The following is a 19,241-nucleotide window of genomic DNA, read 5'->3' as shown; positions in this document are numbered from 1 at the left end:
TATGGGTCCAGCATGGGAATACCTCGAACGAGTTCATGTTTCAGGGTGCCAAGGTCAAGGTTAAGGTCATGTCTATTGCAGTTCAGTGCAAATGACAACTGATGTTATTTCAATGTCCTGCAATAACCCCACCCCCCATTTTGCGTCAGAGTTCATGTGTTAGCACGCGAGGGGATTTGTATCGTTTGCGATGCCTTGTTCCTATAGTTATTCTTGAAAGGTATTGGAGAGATATTTCCTCAAACTTCCCATGTAGGTTCCCCTTCATCCCTAGTTGTGTCCTTTCAATTTTAAGTCTGATCAGAAAAACAAAATGGCTAACAGGTAGCCATCTTGGATATTGGCATTTGAAGATTGTGTTGAAAAAGTTGTTGTTCTGTCACTGATTACAACACAAACTCTTGTTTTTTTGTCCTCTCTGTCTTGACATCAGAGTTAATAGAGTACAGAAGTCAAAAGATCAATGTAATTAACAGAAATTTTGGATCTTGATATACTCCAAGAGATTTCTTTTTCTCAATTTGTAATATTTCTAATATAACGTTAAGACATGTCTAAATTCAATAAAATTTTATACTGAGCTAAGTCTGTGCAATGTGAAAATGTTCTTAATTGAAATTCAGTCGACTGTGACCCTGCTAGACGCTGCATGCTTTCAGCAGATTTTCAAGAAAGCATGCATCCGGGGTACTCGGGATAAATCATAACAAATCAAACATTTGAACAGTTTAGATCAGTTATATAAAATTTCTTTTCGAAGCGAATGTACAGCGAAATGTCGCGTTTGAGTAAAGTCATTAGGGGTAGAGCCATTGCTCTGATAATGCAGGGGCATTCGCAACATCATGTAGCCCATGTGTGACCAAGAACGGTTAGAAATTGGTTGCAGGAGTTTCCTTTAAGGCCACAACATCCCTATGTTGGTCTGTTGCTTACGCAGAGGTGACACTGACATCTAATGCAGTGGCTGCTTTGCACATGCACCTAATCGGTTTCCTTTTGCCAGTACATTGCAGCAGGACACCGCTAGGGTTTGTCATGACTTTCTTGCTCAAAACAACGCTCCAGCTAGTTCTTGATTGGCCACCATATAGTCCAGATATGTCCCTAATTGAGCATTTGTGGGAAGAGCTAGACAGATGGGTTATTAAAGAGTGTCAACATCCCATATAACGTTGCACAGCTCACACGTTCCCTTATTCAGGAGTGGTATAGTATCGCTCAAAGTGCAATAAACACCCTGATGGAGTCCATGTTAAGGAGAGTAAGAGCAGTGACTGATGCCAGGGTGGGCACACGTGCTACTGATTTGGATCAAGAAATGGAGTAGGATATCTTTGTTTTAACAGTATTCAAGCAAACACCGTCTGTGATACGACAACAAAAATCATCAAAATGTATTCATTAATGATGAAATAGTTGAGAAAACCCGCACCATGAACACATCATCTAAGAACCATATACCAAATAATAACTTTCGAAAATAAACATGCGTTAATGTTTTTAGCTCACCTGGCCCGAAGGGCCGGTGAGCTTATGGCATGGCGCAGCGTCCGTCGTCCGTCGTCCGTCGTCCGTCCGTCGTCCGTCGTCCGTCGTCCGTCCGTCAACTTTTCCTTTAAATCGCTACTAGTCCTAAACTACTCAGTGGATTTTGACCAAATTTGGTCTGAAGCATCCTTGGGTGAAGGGGAACCAATTTTGTATAAACGGTGGGTCTGGCCCCCCAGGGGCCTTAGGGGCGGGGCCCAATAGGGGAAATATAGCAAATTCTTTAAAATCCTTCTTCTTCTGTAGAAATGAAGGGATTTGATTCATATTTGGTCTGAAGCATCCTTGGGTGTAGGGGAACCAATTTTGTATAAACGGTGGGTCTGGCCCCCCAGGGGCCTTAGGGGCGGGGCCCAATAGGGGAAATATAGCAAATTCTTCAAAATCCTTCTTCTTCTGTAGAAATGAAGGGATTTGATTCATATTTGGTCTGAAGCCTCCTTGGGTGAAGGGGAACCAATTTTGTATAAACAGTGGGTCTGGCCCCCCAGGGGCCTTAGGGGCGGGGCCCGATAGGAGAAATATAGCAAATTCTTTAAAATCCTTCTTCTTCTGTAGAAATGAAGGGATTTGATTCATATTTGGTTTGAAGCATCCTTGGGTGAAGGGGAACCAATTTTGTATAAACGGTGGGTCTGGCCCCCCAGGGGCCGTAGGGGTGGGGCCCAATAGGGGAAATATAGCAAATTCTTTAAAATCCTTCTTCTTCTGTAGAAATGAAGGGATTTGATTCATATTTGGTCTGAAGCATCCTTGGGTGAAGGGGAACCAATTTTGTATAAACGGTGGGTCTGGCCCCCCAGGGGCCTGGGGGGTGGGGCCCAATAGGGGAATATTGCATATTCTTTAAAATCCTTCTTCTTCTGCAGGAATAAAAGGATTTGATCCATGTTTGTTCTGAAGCATCCTTGGGTGAAGGGGAACCAATTTTGTATAAACGGTGGGTCTAGCCTCCCAGGGACCTGAGGGGTGGGGCCCAATAGGGGAATATAGCATATTTTTTAAAATCCTTCTTCTTCTGCAGGAATAAAGGGATTTGATCCATGTTTGGTCTGAAGCATCCTTGGGTGAAGGGGAACCAATTTTGTATAAACGGTGGGTCTAGCCTCCCAGGGACCTGAGGGGTGGGGCCCAATAGGGGAATATAGCATATTTTTTAAAATCCTTCTTCTTCTGCAGGAATAAAGGGATTTGATCCATGTTTGGTCTGAAGCATCCTTGGGTGAAGGGGAACCAATTTTGTATAAACGGTGGGTCTGGCCTCCCAGGGGCCTCGGGGGTGGGGCCCAATAGGGGAATATAGCATATTCTTTAAAATCCTTCTTCTTCTGCAGGAATAAAGGGATTTGATCCATGTTTGGTCTGAAGCATCCTTGGGTGAAGGGGAACCAATTTTGTATAAACGGTGGGTCGGCCTCCCAGGGGCCTTAGGGGCGGGGCCCAATAGGGGAAATATAGCAAATTCTTTGAAATCCTTCTTCTTCCGTAGGAATAAAGGGATTTGATCCATATTTGGTCTGAAACATCCTTGCGTGAAGGGAAACCAATTTTGTATAAATGGTTGGTCTGGCCCCCAGGGGCCTTAGGGGTGGGGCCCAATAGGGGAAATAGGGTTAATCCTTTAAATCGCTACTAGTCATAAAGTTATAAATGAATTTGAACCAAATTTGGTCAGTAACATTCTTGGGAGAAGGGGAACAGAGTTTGTATACATTTTTACTCTGAACCCCCAGGGGCTTGAGGGGCGGAGCCAAATAGGGGAAATAGATATTAGTCTTTAAATCGCTACTAGTCATAAAGTTTTTAATGGATTTTAACTAGATTTGGTCAGGAACATCCTTGGGGGAAGGTGAACAGTGTTTGTATTAATTTTTACTCTGAACTCCCAGGGGCCTGAGGGGCCGGGCCAAATAGGGGAAATAGGGTTAATCTTTTAAATCACTGCTAGTCAGAAAGTTATGAATGAATTAGAACCAAATTTGGTCAGGAACATCCTTGGGAGAAGGGGAACAGAGTTTGTGTACATTTTTACTCTGAACCCCCAGGGGCCTGAGGGGCGGAGCCAAATATGGGAAATAGAGATTTAGTCTTTAAATCGCTACTGGTCATAAAATTTTTCATGGATTTTAATTAGATTTGGTCAGGAACATCCTTGGGGGAAGGGGAACCGAGTTTGTATAAATTTTTACTCTGAACCCTCAGGGGCCTGAGGGGCGGGGCCAAATAGGGGAAATAGGGTTAATCCTTTAAATCGCTACTAGTCATAAAGTTATGAATGAATTTGAACCAAATTTGGTCAGGAACATCATTGGGAGAAGGGGAACAGAGTTTGTATAAATTTTTACTCTGAATCCCCAGGGGCCTGAGGGGCGGGGCCAAATAGAGGAAATAGGGTTAATCATTTAAATCGCTACTAGTCATAAAGTTGTGGATGAATTTGAACAGGAACATCCTTGGGAGAAGGGGGAACAGAGTTTGTATAAATTTTTACTCTGAACCCCCAGGGGCCTGAGGGGCGGGGCCAAATAGGGGAATAGAGATTAGTCTTTAAATTGCTACAAGTCATAAAGTTATGAATGAATTAGAACCATATTTGGTCAGGAACATCCTTGGGGGAGGGGAACAGAGTTTGTATAAATTTTACTCTGAACACCCAGGGGCCTGAGGGGCGGAGTCTAAGAGGCCCAAGGGTCTTTCCCCAGCCTAAGGGACTTAGTTTCTTCAAACACAATTAGGTTGTAAAAATAATCCATAGGGTCTTCCAGTCCCTTAGAGAGTATGCGTATGAATAAATTGAACATGAACATTATTTTGACATTTGGTCAAATCCAACCAGGTGAGCGATACAGGCCCCATGGGCCTCTTGTTTTTCTTTCAGATACTGAAGTCTATACAAGAAAACATCAGATTTAAAGAGAAAAACCTTCACCATTTAAGAGTTTGTGCCAGGTAAGAATCCTGAAATCTAAGGTAGTCTAGACCTATAAGTGATATTCACCAGTCAGTCAGGTTAACAACATTTTCCCCTGGATTTAAGGTAAGGATTTTTTTTTACATTTTAAATTATTGTTCCTGTCCAAAACTGAAGTACGGAATGAACAGAACTACTATAAAACATTGACTGCTGTGAGTCAACATGGTATCCTTTAATTTGCACACCTGTATCCTGCTTCGCCTCATTCAACCTTGAACAAGTTAGAAAATACCTCAGTCTGACAGTCCTGCTAGACAATACACTGCTCTGCACTATGTCTGCAAAACTGCAGCAGGAACAAGTTTATTTCTTACCTTTCAAAGCCTTATAAATATTCATCAAGGTTCTTTTTATTGATAAACTATATAAAACTGAATCCCGTCACACACCAGTGACTTTCAAATGTGCCTAGATGACGTAATTTCTTTTAAAAACAAAATATCAATTTTATCGGTATGTCTAGAAATAAATATATTAAAAGATTTGGAAATTTCATGGAAGAACTTCATTGAATCTATTTCACACGTTTTCCCCAATGGACTCAACTTCTCATTGATTTGGATTCTTCTGATTCATAATTAGGGGGAGGCAGGTAGTTGATAGTGGTTAAGTTTCCTCTTTCAGCAGTATGCAGGTAGCATTTTTTACACTGCAGAGTTGACCTAGTAAACTTCATTTACATGCATTTCAATAGACTTTCTCTGTGAAACCAGAGGCGTATGGGAGTGTGATAATTCAAAATGTTTGCTGTAAATACAACATCTTTTATAGGACTAGGGTTTTGCTACGTATGGAATCTAGTGTGATGCAACATGTGTACAGGTAGAACGAGCAGATTCTATTTTGATTGATTTTTAATACATTCTGTAGAAACGAATGGGCACAGATGTATGGTTCACTGTGTAATTATAGAGGGATGGAAGCATCTTCTCGCTAGACTGAACATAGGATGTTTAATGGTGCATGGAAGATTGAATCTTTTAATGGTTTTCCTATCAGTGTGATGAAGCCTTATCTCTCTCACACTAATTGTTATATTGGAAAAAGGCTTCCATAATGTTTCTGTGTGGGAGTTATTTCCCTTAGTTAACTGGAATCCGATGTCCAAGTGTTGTGTATTTAAACTAGTTTTCCAGCAACTTTTGTCTGCTGAAATTGGGAAAAACATAGCAATGTTTTAATGAAAATTGGCAAGATATCTCTATTTCCTCTTCATTTTAGGAAAATTATGTTCTTAATTAAGAGAAAATGAACCACGTATTTGGTGTAAAACAGGAAAACTCATGTTGAACATTTTGAATTGAGATATTGAAAATAATTCATGTAGTTGGAATAGAGATAGCAACTGATCAATATCTTGTGCTATATCTATCAGGACTATAATATAGGGATGAAAACTGAGCATTGATCTTAGTAAGATATCTGATATAGATTCAGGTTGAATAGGTATGACAACTAGAGTTTTGAGTCTCTTGATCTTAAAAGTTAAATATCTAGTATGGCTTCATGTTGAATAGGTATGACAACTAGAGGATTAAGTCTCTAGATCTAAGTTAGGTATCTGATATGGCTTCATGTTGAATAGGTATGACAACTAGAGGATTAAGTCTCTAGATCTAAGTTAGGTATCTGATATGGCTTCATGTTGAATAGGTATGACAACTAGAGGATTAAGTCTCTAGATCTAAGTTAGGTATCTGATATGGCTTCATGTTGAATAGGTATGACAACTAGAGGATTAAGTCTCTAGATCTAAGTTAGGTATCTGATATGGCTTCATGTTGAATAGGTATGACAACTAGAGTTTAGAGATTATAGATCTTCAAAAGTTAGTTATCTAACATGATTTTGTGTAGAATAGGTATGCTTTTGGAATCCTTAGCATAAGTTTGACAGAGAAATACTGAATATATTGGTAAGCTTTGCTGAAGGAAGTGGTATATTTGACAAAAAATTAAAGCGAAAAAGAGATTTGTTTAAGTTAACTCATTTCATTTAATTAAATCAGGAGGCATCTCATTTGTTTTAAAAATATTGCAAACTTGTTGTCACAATTAATTTAATAGTCACCACAGAATTTACAATATTTAATATACATTTTTGTATTTAGATCATTTTCAGAATAAATTTTGAATGCTTTGGTTGTTACTAGTCTTGCATAATAGATTAGACCTATTTAAGTCAGTTTCCAACATTACATATTGGAATAAGTGCTTTCAGTGCTTTATAACGAGATGTTCAGTGTAACGGAGGATGACCAAGTTGGCTATGTAGATTACCATACTTTTCGTGGATCTGTCTACTCTAATTATTTGTTTCGTCGTGGTCATGTGTGGTCATGTTCGGCCATCAGATGTGTACCGCATAGTAATAGGAAAATTATGTTGAAAGTGCGAAAATATCAGCTGACTTCACACCAGGGATTGTTTTTTTTAAATTATTGTTTACATGTGTTGTCAGGTATTATATTCAGAGAAAAAAAGTGACTCAGATAAACAATTATATCTAATTAAGATAGGCACGAAAAAATGTCCACAAAGACAAAATGTTATGCAATTGACTTCCCTGTCCACAAATTGAAATTAGACAAACTGGTTGATCCTGATTGTCTCCCCCTTGATTATAGTTGACATTTCACGCTCTGTCACATCACAGTGGGACATGAACGCTGCCCTTGGTCAACAAGACTTTAATGTTAATCCATCAAAGCGGAGTGTGCAGAGTCAGGAACGTTTACGCCTGATCGACCAACCCTAGCATATTTCTGCTAGCCTCCTGCTTTTATTACTTTTTCAGATATAAATATGGGTAAGCCTGATGCATGAATCCTGTCCCGTTAGCAGGATCAAAAGATGTTATAAATTTACCTTGTGTTGGGGTCATTAATTTCTGCCACTGTACTGAGCTGTATAATCCTCGGATATGTTTGCTCTTATCATCATGATTTTCTGCTAGTGCTTTGATTCTGTCAGCCTAGGGTGAAAAAGATGAAACTTTTTGCTCTGTAATTCTTGATGAAATATATATCTTGGTCTTTTCCTATGGTATGTCTGTTATCAATATCAACATGTGTCTAATGATCAGATATTATTTATCACAGAACTTTGATATCAGGAATGGTACATATGATAAGGTTAGAAAATGACCAATCACAAAGATATGGACAAAGTGACTAATACATCTTAATTTTTTGTTGCACAAGTGTCTTAAAATTAAAATGTTAAACTGATTTGTTTTGAAAAATTAAAATTTTTGAAATGTTTTAAAATAGATATGATGTGTTTTCCTGGGAGATAAGGTATTCTTGTGAGTTTTTCTTGGAAAAAAATAGATATTTAACTGAAGGCTATCAAACATGTTAGGTCAATTTCTTTATGATTAAAGGTGAAGGTCGTTAACTATTACCTGTGTCACATGATATTGGTGTGCCCCAGGGCTCAATTTTAGGGCCATTACTGTTTATTTTAAACATTAATGATTACCCAAAATGTTTAAAACATTCTGTAGCAATGATGTACGCAGATGATACATCGCAGAGTGTGAGGGGGGACACAGTAGAAAGTCTAGAAGCTAAAATGTCAGAAGATCTTTCAAACACGATTAAGTGGATGAAAGATAATAAATTAAGTATGAATTTAACAAAAACCCAATGTATGATGATAGGATCCTCTCAAAAACTCGCAAGATGTCGGCAGCTGATTTTGAAAGTTGGGGATCTCACGATTGAAACTGTCCAATGTGCAAAGTTACTGAGTGTTTTTATTGATAGTTGTCTCTCATGGAAAGAGCATATTAAATTTATGACAAAGAAAATAATCCAAGAAAATAGGTGTGTTGAGAAGACTAAGGTCATTTATGTCAGATGATGTCATTACCAACGTATATAACAGTATTGTTTTCCCCCATTTTATGTACTGTTCAACTGTCTGGAGTAAACCTAGCAACAAAATGTATATAGATATGGTCTTAAAATTACAGAAAAGAGCAGCCCGGATATTATTAAATGTTAGAGATATTCTTACTCCCTCCAAATCCCTCTTTGAAAAATTAAAATGGATGCCAATTGCAGACTTTTACGATTTTAGAAAAATGGTTTTGTGTTACAAAATTTTACATTGTGAATCACCAGGTATTTTAACAAACATGTTTTCTTATGTAAAAAATGTGAATGGCAGAACAACTAGATCTTCTATATCAAACAAATTGTATGTTCCAACAGCCAGAACAAACTATTTCAAACGTTCATTTGTATATACATGTTCAATTTTATGGAACGAAGCTAATGATACTATTAGAGACTCAGTTAGTATTGGGATTTTTAAAACTAGATACCTGCAGCTTTACTTCTCAAAATCTTAGCTATATATATATATATATATATACTGCAATATTTTATAAATTACTTCAACTAGTCTAGTTTTAATTTCTAAATATTTCTTTTGTGATTATTAATAGAATATATAGTTATATCTGTGATTCATCCCTTACACTGATATTTTAGTATAGTAATATTCAATCTTCTAAATTTAATTTTAGATCACCTACTTCATTGTACCATTTTAATTCACACTATATTAGTGTATATTCTGTCAATTTTTACCTTTTGCTATATTAGCATTGTATGTATATTCGACTCCTTGTGCTTTAATAATGTCCTTCAGCAACACTTGTGTGATATACAAGCGTTCATTTATAAATCATATTTAAGCTGTGATGATAATTATATATTTATTACATTGTTATATTATATCGTTATTTTAAATTATGCCATGCTTGTGTAAATATATTTGATGCAGGGCCATGTTGTAAACTAGACATTGTCTAAATATGTTACCCTGGTTAAATAAAAGATATTATTATTATGAGCAGTAAGTCATATCACAGGTAATATATATAAGGATTGTCAATTGATTATGTTACAATATTATTATCAAGTTCATTGATTTATATTACATTCACTTACATTCTTTTCATGGGTCAAAAAATGTGTTTAAAATCTTTACTTCTTGTTAAGATGTATGAGTCTTAGATTCAAATGACATTTCACATGTATCTAAAGGTAATAACTATTGTTGATTATCCTTAGTCACAGGAGACTACAGGAGTCCAATACTGTTAGATATAAGTAATTATAGATATTGTTATACTGAAAGTAGAAAGTGCATTACTCATGTCACCATTGCTTGTATACAATTTAGAATGTATACAGATGTTTCCGTTTGCTTTGCCCCATATAATGAATGTTATACTTGTTTGCGTGAAATTACCTTATCAGTTTTTCCATTGGAGCATGGCGTTTGCCACAGTTGGTTATTTCAGTATCAAGACCTTAGTCCACAAAGCCAAAATCAATTTATGTTACAGTGATAAAGCCAACACATTTTGCATAAAAACTACTAAATTGTGTGCCAAGGTAGCTTATTAGGTAAAAAAATCAATTCAAAATATTCAATATCTATTGTGTAAATAATTCTAGTTATAAAGAGGAAAAATTACAGTATTGTGTATTATGAGTGTTTATAGATGATATAAACATAGGGTCATTGATTTATAGGGCTGTAGTGTGTTTCTGAAAACCAACTGTGTGGAAGATTATTTATTTTGATGGGTGGAATCCCGAATAAATTTTGTATAGAAAAAAAAAAATTTTGTGAGAAGTGAGAATTAGACCAGTTCTACTGATATTGAGCAACTAGTGGAAAATCCAATCTTCAAATGAAGTACATTTTGTCACAATTTGTACTATACTGGACTTCACTGATTGGTTGTACCAGTTACATTGATAGGAATAGACTACACTGATTGGTCGTACCATTTACATTGATAGGAATAGATTACACTGATTGGTCGTACCAGTTACATTGATAGGAATGGACTACACTGATTGGTCGTACCAGTTACATTGATAGGAATGGACTACACTGATTGGTCGTACCAGTTACATTGATAGGAATGGACTACATTGATTGGTCGTACCAGTTACATTGATAGGAATGGACTACACTGATTGGTTGTACCAGTTACATTGATAGGAATGGACTACACTGATTGGTCGTACCAGTTACATTGATAGGAAAGGACTACACTGATTGGTTGTACCAGTTACATTGATATGAATGGACTACACTGATTGGTCGTACCAGTTACATTGATAGGAATGGACTACACTGATTGGTCGTACCAGTTACATTGAAAGGAATGGACTACACTGATTGGTTGTACCAGTTACATTGATAGGAAAGGACTACACTGATTGGTTGTACCAGTTACATTGATAGGAATAATGGACTACACTGATTGGTTGTACCAGTTACATTGATAGGAAAGGACTACACTGATTGGTTGTACCAGTTACATTGATAGGAATGGACTACACTGATTGGTTGTACCAGTTACATTGATAGGAATGGACTACACTGATTGGTTGTACCAGTTACATTGATAGGAATGGACTACACTGATTGGTTGTACCAGTTACATTGATAGGAATGGACTACACTGATTGGTCGTACCAGTTCCAAGATATAAGTTCGGCTAAACAACTGAAATATTCAAATACAAAACATTCTACATGTTGTTTTAAAAAATCACGGTACTTTGACTATCATATACTGTAATGTTGAGGTTCTAAGTAAAGGGCTGTACACAACAAGTTGAGAAGATCCACAGCTATGCAGTATTGGTAGGTATACATACTGTTTTTCTGTCAGACCACTAAATTGATCTTACATGTAATGTCTAGATGACTAAATTGATTTTATGGGTAAAGGTAAATGAGTGAAAGAGTTTATTGTGTTGCGGGTAGGATCTATAGCCGTGACGAATGATAAGGGGTGTATGGAGTATTAATTCCTAGCTCGTTATGGTTCCCGATGGTGACCTCTTGATCTCGTCAGGCATGCTCACCTAACCACGACATCTGACGATTATAAATCAGCCGGGTTTGACATGAAACAAATACTGGCATTTGACGACCACCGAGGTGGGAAGGAAACTGTAAAAATAAAGTTTGATAGATCTTGGCTCTGTTTACCAGGTAAAGCAGACATGTAGAGTGCGCTTATCTCTAGGAGCCTTTGTGGGCGTTCAGCCTCACTGAAACCAGGGTAGGGATTAGACGGTTCAGGGCCTATTGAAAACCTTTCTTGGTAATCATTGAGTCAACATTGTGTGACATCTACCTATAAGGTACCATAATGACATAACTGATTATATTGGACATGACTCACAACACAGGCATGCATGAGTTGAACAAAATTCACAGTTGACATAGCCAGATAGCTTTCCTGTTGCCAGATAATGGGTAACTTGTTCCTGTTGTGAAAAAAAACAATTTTTTTTTTCTTTTTACTGTCAAACTCACAGCAATGACGTTTTGGCAGAATTACACAGGCTTGTACTAGACGGTCTACTTCGGCTGTCTAAGGAGCCAACGGAGCTTGCAATTCCGTTATTGTCATGAAATCCCTCAAGCAAAACATACTAAACAAGACACCCTCATTACGTTCAATAAGGAAGCTGATAAGGTTACACTTTAATGGTTGGAAAGTCACTCAGGTGTGACGAGATTAGGAGGCTTACTGTGTAAAGGTGTGACAGGCTCCTTGAGGCAGAGTTGGGAGCACAAGGGTATGAAGGGCGGGACATTCTCTGCGTCACCCTACTCCTGGTACCACACTGACTACATGTTGTTCCTACAGATCAGGTTCAGGCACATGAACAGTTTTCCAGATCAAGTTCTTTCTATCCAAAACTTGTGAGTTATTTAGTTAAATGTGTCACATTCAATCTTTGATTATTGTTTATCAGCACATCTATTATATATAATACAAGATGTCTGTATTGAGGTAGAGGTGTCTGTATTGAGGTAGAGGTGTCTGTACTGAGGTAGAGGTGTCTGTACTGAGGTAGAGGTGTGTGTATTGAGGTAGAGGTGTGTGTATTGAGGTAGAGGTGTGTGTATTGAGGTAGAGGTGTGTGTATTGAGGTAGAGGTGTGTGTATTGAGGTAGGGGTGTGTGTATTGAGGTAGAGGTGTCTGTATTGAGGTAGAGGGTATTTATTGAGGGAGGGGGGTGTGTATTGGGGGAGGGGGGTGTATTAGGTGGGGTGTGTATTGAGGTGGGGGGGCGTTTTAGGGGAGGGGGGTGTATTTAGGTGAGGTGTCTTATTGAGGGGAGGGGGTGGTTTTGAGGTAAGGTGTCTGATGAGGTAGAGGTGTGGGGCTAGGGGGGTGTTGTACTGAGGTAAGGTGCTTATTGAGGGAGGGTTTTGGGGTTTTTAGGGAGGGGTGTGTATTGAGGTAGGGGTCTGTATTGGTAGGGGGGGTGGTATTGAGGTAGAGGTGTCTGTATTATAAGGGGGTGTTATTGGGGTGGGTGTCTGTATTTAGGAAAGGGGGGGTTGACGAGGTAGGGGTGTCTGTTACAGGTGAGGGGTTTTGTATTGAGGGGGATTGGGGTACGAGGTAGGGTTCTTCGGGGGAGGGTGTGTGTATTGGGGAGGGTGTCTGTATGAGGTAAGGTGTCTGTATTTAGGTAGATTCTGACTGAGGGAGGGGTGCCCGACTGAGGAGAGGGGTCTGTATTGAGGGAGAGGGGTTTGTTTGAGTAGGGGTGGGTTTTTTTGAGGTAGAGGGGGCCCCGATTGGGGAGGGGCTGTATTGGTAGGGGTGGTGTATGATAAAAGGGGTCTGTATTGAGGTGAGGGGTCTGTATTGAGGTAAGGTGTCTATTGAGTAAGGGTTTGTGTATTGAGGGAGAGGGGTGGTATTGAGGTGAGTGTCTGTTTTAGGGGAGAGGTGTCTGTATTAGGTTAAAGGGTCTTGGGTAGAGGTGTCCCTTTCTGAGGTAGAGTTGTTGTATTGAGTAAGGTGTGTGTATTAGGGAGAGGGTCTGTTTGGGGTAGAGTGTTGTAAGGGTTAAAGGGGGTGTTTGAGGAAGGTTCTGTATTTTGGTGAGGGGGGTTTTTATTGAGGAGGGTGCTGTACTGAGGGAGGGGTGTCGTATGAGGTAGAGGTGTCTTTTTTAGTTAAAGGGGTTTGTTTGAGGTAGGGGGGTTTTTTGTGTTTAGGTAGAGGTTCGTTTTTGGGGGGAGGTGTCTTACTGAGGTAAGGTTCTTTTGAGGAGAGGTGTCTGTATTGGGTGAGGGTGGTTTGAGGTAGAGGGGGGTTTGTACTGAGGTAGAGGTGTCGTATTGAGGTGAGGTGTCTATATTGAGGGGAGGTGTCTGAATAGGAAGGTGTCTGTTTTGAGGTAGAGGTGTCTGTTTGAGGGAGAAATGTCTATATTGAGGTAGAGGTGTCTGCTGAGGTAGGGGTGTCTTAGAGGTAGAGGGTTTTTGTAATTGAGGTAAGGTTCTGTTTAGGTAGGGGGGTTCCCGTTTAGGTAGAGGGCTGTATTGAGGGAGAGGGGGGTGTATTAGTAAGGTGTCGTATTGGAGGTGAGGGTGTCTGTATTTAGGGAGGGGTGTCTTACTGGGTAAGTTTGGTTTACTGAGGGGAGAGGTGTCGTACTGAGGGAGAGGGTCGTACTGAGGTAAAGTGTGTTAATAGGTAGAGGTGTCTGTATTGAGGTAGAGGTGTCTGTAATTGAGGTAGAGGTGTGTGTATTGAGGTAGAGGTGTCTGTATTGAGGTAGAGTTGTCTGTATTGAGGTAGAGGTGTGTGTATTGAGGTAGAGGGTGTCTGTATTGAGGTAGAGGGTGTCTGTATTGAGGTAGAGGTGTCTGTATTGAGGTAGAGGTGTCTGTATTGAGGTAGAGGTGTCTGTATTGAGGTAGAGGTGTCTGTATTGAGGTAGAGGTGTCTGTATTGAGGTAGAGGTGTGTGTATTGAGGTAGAGGGTGTCTGTATTGAGGTAGAGGTGTGTGTATTGAGGTAGAGGTGTCGTGTATTGAGGTAGAGGTTGTCTGTATTGAGGTAGAGGGTGTCTGTATTGAGGTAGAGGTGTGTGTATTGAGGTAGAGGTGTCTGTATTGAGGTAGAGGGGTCTGTATTGAGGTAGAGGGTGTCTGTATTGAGGTAGAGGTGTCTGTATTGAGGTAGAGGTGTCTGTATTGAGGTAGAGGTGTGTGTATTGAGGTAGGGGTGGGGGTATTGAGGTAGAGTTGTCTGAAATTTAGGTAAAATGTCGTATAAGGTAAGGGGTCTGTATGGGAAGTTGTGTGTATTTAGGTAGGGGTGTGTGGGTTTTGGGGAGAGGTTCTGTATTGAGGTAGAGGGCTGTATTTGAGGTAGGTGTTGTATTGAGGGAGAGGTGTGTTATTAGGGGAGGGGGGTCTGACTGGTAGAGGTTCTTACTGAGGGGGAGTTGTCTGTATGAGGTGGGGTGGGGGTTTGGGGGTGAGGGTTTTTGTATTGAGGTAAAGGGGTTCTTACTGAGGTAGAGGGGTTGTTTGGGTAAAGTTTGTGTTTTGAGGTGGGGTTTTTTTTTTTTGGGAGAGGGGGGGTGTTTGAGGTAGAGGGTCGATTGAGGTAGAGGTGTGTTATTTAGGTAGAGGTTTGGGGTTTGAGGGAGGTGTTTACTGAGGTAGAGGGGTCTGTATTAGGTTTGAGGTTCTTTTTTGGGGAGGGGGGGCGTATGAGGGAGAGGTGTGTGATTTAGGGGAGAGGGGGTGTATTTAGGTAGAGGTGTGGATTGAGGTGAGGGTGGTATTGAGGTAGGGGTCCCCGATTGGGGGGAGGTTTTTTGTACGAGGAGGGGTTCTGTATTGGGTGAGGTGCTGTACTGAGGTAGGGTGTCTATTGGGGGTAGGGTTTTTGGTATTGAGGTTAGGGGTCTGTATTGAGGGAAAGGTTTTGGGGTTTCTGAGGGAGGGGGGTTTTGTTTGAGGTTGGGGGGGGTCTGTATTGAGGGGGGAGGTGTGGGGGACTGAGGGGAAATGTTTTTTACTGAGGGGAGAGGTTCTATTGAGGTGAGGTGTTTTATTGAGGTAGAGGTGGGTTTTTACTGAGGGGGGGGTGTCTGATTAGGTAGGGGGGTCGATTAGGTAAATGTTATTTGGGGGGAGGTGTGGTATTGAGGGAAGGTTTTCTATTGAGGGAAGGTGGGGTTTTTAGGGAGAGTGTCTTTTAGGTAAGGGGTCTGTATTGAGGTAATATGTGTGTGTCTTGAGGTCAGAGGTTGTCTGTTCATTGAGGTAGAGTATGTGTGATATTGAGGTAGAGGTTGTTTGACTGAGGTAGAGGGGTGGTCCTGTAGTGAGGTAAGAGTTGTGTGTATTAAGGTAGAGGTGTTGGTGTATTGAGGGTAGAGGTGTCTGTATTGAGGTTAGGGGTGGTCGTGTATTGTAGGGTAGAGGTGTCGTGTATTGAGGTATGAGGGTGTCTGTCATTGAGGTAGAGGTGTGTGTATTGAAGGTAGAGGGTGGTGGCTGTATCTGAGGTAGAGGTGTGTGTATTGAGGTAGAAGGTGTGTTGTCATTGAAGGTGTAGAGGGGTCGTGTATTTGAGGTAGAGGTGTTCTGTATTGAGGTAGTGGGTTGTGGCCTGTACTTGAGGTCAGAGTTGTCTGTATTGAGGTAGGAGGTGTGGTGTCATTGAGGTAGAGGTGTGTGTATTGAGGTAGAGGGTGTCTGTATTGAGGTAGAGGTGTGTGTATTGAGGTAGAGGTGTCTGTATTGAGGTAGAGGTGTGTGTATTGAGGTAGAGGTGTCTGTATTGAGGTAGAGGTGTCTGTATTGAGGTAGAGGTGTGTGTATTGAGGTAGAGGTGTGTGTATTGAGGTAGAGGTGTCTGTATTGAGGTAGAGGTGTCTGTATTGAGGTAGAGGGTGTCTGTATTGAGGTAGAGGTGTCTGTATTGAGGTAGAGGTGTGTGTATTGAGGTAGAGGTGTCTGTATTGAGGTAGAGGTGTCTGTATTGAGGTAGAGGGTGTCTGTATTGAGGTAGAGGTGTCTGTATTGAGGTAGAGGTGTCTGTATTGAGGTAGAGGTGTCTGTATTGAGGTAGAGGTGTCTGTATTGAGGTAGAGGGTGTCTGTATTGAGGTAGAGGGTGTCTGTATTGAGGTAGAGGTGTCTGTATTGAGGTAGAGGTGTGTGTATTGAGGTAGAGGTGTCTGTATTGAGGTAGAGGTGTCTGTATTGAGGTAGAGGGTGTCTGTATTGAGGTAGAGGTGTCTGTATTGAGGTAGAGGTGTCTGTATTGAGGTAGAGGTGTCTGTATTGAGGTAGAGGTGTCTGTACTGAGGTAGAGTTGTGTGTATTGAGGTAGGGGTGTGTGTATTGAGGTAGAGGTGTCTGTATTGAGGTAGGGGTGTCTGTATTGAGGTAGAGGTGTCTGTACTGAGGTAGAGGGTGTCTGTATTGAGGTAGAGGTGTCTGTATTGAGGTAGAGGTGTCTGTACTGAGGTAGGGGTGTCTGTATTGAGGTAGAGGTGTGTGTATTGAGGTAGGGGTGTCTGTATTGAGGTAGAGGTGTGTGTATTGAGGTAGGGGTGTCTGTATTGAGGTAGAGGTGTGTGTATTGAGGTAGAGGTGTGTGTATTGAGGTAGAGGGTGTCTGTATTGAGGTAGAGGTGTGTGTATTGAGGTAGGGGTGTCTGTATTGAGGTAGAGGTTTCTGTATTGAGGTAGGGGTGTCTGTATTGAGGTAGAGGTGTCTGTATTGAGGTAGAGGGTGTGTGTATTGAGGTAGAGGTGTGTGTATTGAGGTAGAGGTGTCTGTACTGAGGTAGAGGTGTCTGTATTGAGGTAGAGGTGTCTGTATTGAGGTAGAGGTGTCTGTATTGAGGTAGAGGTGTCTGTATTGAGGTAGAGGTGTCTGTACTGAGGTAGAGGGTGTGTGTATTGAGGTAGAGGGTGTCTGTATTGAGGTAGAGGTGTCTGTATTGAGGTAGAGGTGTCTGTACTGAGGTAGAGGTGTGTATATTGAGGTAGAGGTGTCTGTACTGAGGTAGAGGTGTCTGTATTGAGGTAGGGGTGTGTGTATTGAGGTAGGGGTGTGTGTATTGAGGTAGTGGGTGTCTATATTGAGGTATGGGTGTGTGTATTGAGGTAGAGGTGTGTGTACTGAGGTTGAGCTGTTTGTAGAAAGAAGAAAGAAGGGAAAAGTACAGAGATCAGTCTTGACACCTAGAACCAATAAAAATCTTTCAGTGTTGGGCACCAAAATCCCTCAGGGATCTTTTATGTTATGTAGCTTAAAACAAAAAACGAGGGGTACCCTCATCATTATAGTACACTGGTTTTTTGTGTCTTAGCTACCTAACATAGAAAAATATATTCCAGTTAATCATTAAGTGGAAAAACAAAAAATTTAGTGTACCAAAGTGTTCATATTTTGAAAAAACATCAGAAAAAATAATATAAGAGGAAGAAGTGTGTTAAAAGAAAGAATCCTATTATCTATAGGTAGTAATTCTTACGCAGTGTTCAGCCTACCTTTTAGTGTGGTTAGAAAAATCGTGAAGCATTGACGTCTGATTTAGTTTGTAGCAGTGGAAACTGTTATTATAACTATAGGGTGGACAATGTAGGTATACATCACATGTTTTTATCAATCCCGCATTTTACTATACAAACACACACAGAGACCTGAAATCCCAATATTCACAACAGATAACAAAGCAGGTCAACTCTGATTTATTGAAATTGAAATTTTTAATGTTGCAGCACGCAAGTCAGTGGAGCGTAGGCTGGTGGTGATAAACAATCATTGATGCATGCAATTCTGTAGGGTTTCCATGGTAATGTGGCTGCAGCAGCTGGGACCAGTGTTTTGTGGTCATTGAGCGAGGCTAATCTGTTAGGAGGAAAGGCTGTGTTGACAAATGAATAAATTACCTCACTATTATGTGTAATTTACTTGCAGGCGTTGTGCTGGAAAAGTAATGCAGTAAATTTTAACTTTGAAACACAAGTAAAGATATTGAGGATTCTAGATATGTTTGTATATCACCTGGTAAAATCTACCTTGTGAACTAGCAATTGATATTCGGTGTTGAACTCATTTCCAGCATCCTTACTCTGAAAATACTTATGTCTGCTATCATTTAGAAAGGATTTGTCTAAAATTTTATGTTTGTCATTTGCTAGCTACATTTCTTGAAATCCATGATTTATACAGGTATGAACATGATATCTACCATATTTAGCCAAAGAAACCAGAAAGATTGATAGCTTTTCTTTTCTCTATCTGTCAGATGCTATTATATAGTGTCGTAGACATTGATATAAAATCTGACGTGATGTATAGAGACTTTTAATCCATTAGATTGGTAAAGTTTATGTCACAACCGTTTATTGTTCAGTCAGTCAACATATAGAAAGTACATCCTACCGTTTTTCTCCTAGAATGATAAACCATTAAAACCAAGTATACAGTATGTGTATGCATCAATGATTCTTTCATTACCGTGCTCACTGGAATGTTTAGAAAACATTGGTCAGGTGTTTGTTACCATAGATACGGTAACCCAGGGTTTATGCGTGCATCATTGATTCCCTCATTACCATGCCCACTGGCCCGTTGCTTCCAACGTCAATGAGAAACAATTGACTAATACATCTTCCAGGCCATCGCCACACTGGGTTGCATTCTACTGCCCTTACACAAATCTCAGCCGCCTCGCTTGGCCGGTAATGAGTTGGCCTTATTACCTAGGAGGCTGATTATCTAGTGGCTTGTTCCGTCTGAGGCGTACCTGATCGCTGAGTGTACAGTCACCATGGTAACACTTCAATAACATTTTCTTCCTCCAAGTGAAAAGTTGCAGA

At 40.2% G+C, this 19,241-nt stretch overlaps 1 protein-coding gene across 4 annotated transcripts in view; it reads left to right on the top strand.

Moving 5' to 3' along the window:
• The window catches only part of LOC117314841, a 97,731-nt gene that overhangs the window by 30,893 nt on the left and 47,597 nt on the right, over positions 1-19,241 (top strand). For all 4 annotated transcript variants that reach the window (XM_033868951.1, XM_033868957.1, XM_033868956.1 and 1 more), the window contains exon 3: positions 4,430-4,500. The gene's annotated coding sequence lies outside the window, so the exon portion shown is untranslated. The remainder of the gene's footprint in view (positions 1-4,429; positions 4,501-19,241) is intronic.

Source organism: Pecten maximus, chromosome 16, assembly GCF_902652985.1.
Source record: "Pecten maximus chromosome 16, xPecMax1.1, whole genome shotgun sequence".
Lineage (NCBI taxonomy): Eukaryota > Metazoa > Mollusca > Bivalvia > Pectinida > Pectinidae > Pecten > Pecten maximus.
The sequence above is the reverse complement of the archived record's forward strand: the minus strand, read 5'-3'. Positions and strand labels throughout refer to the sequence as shown.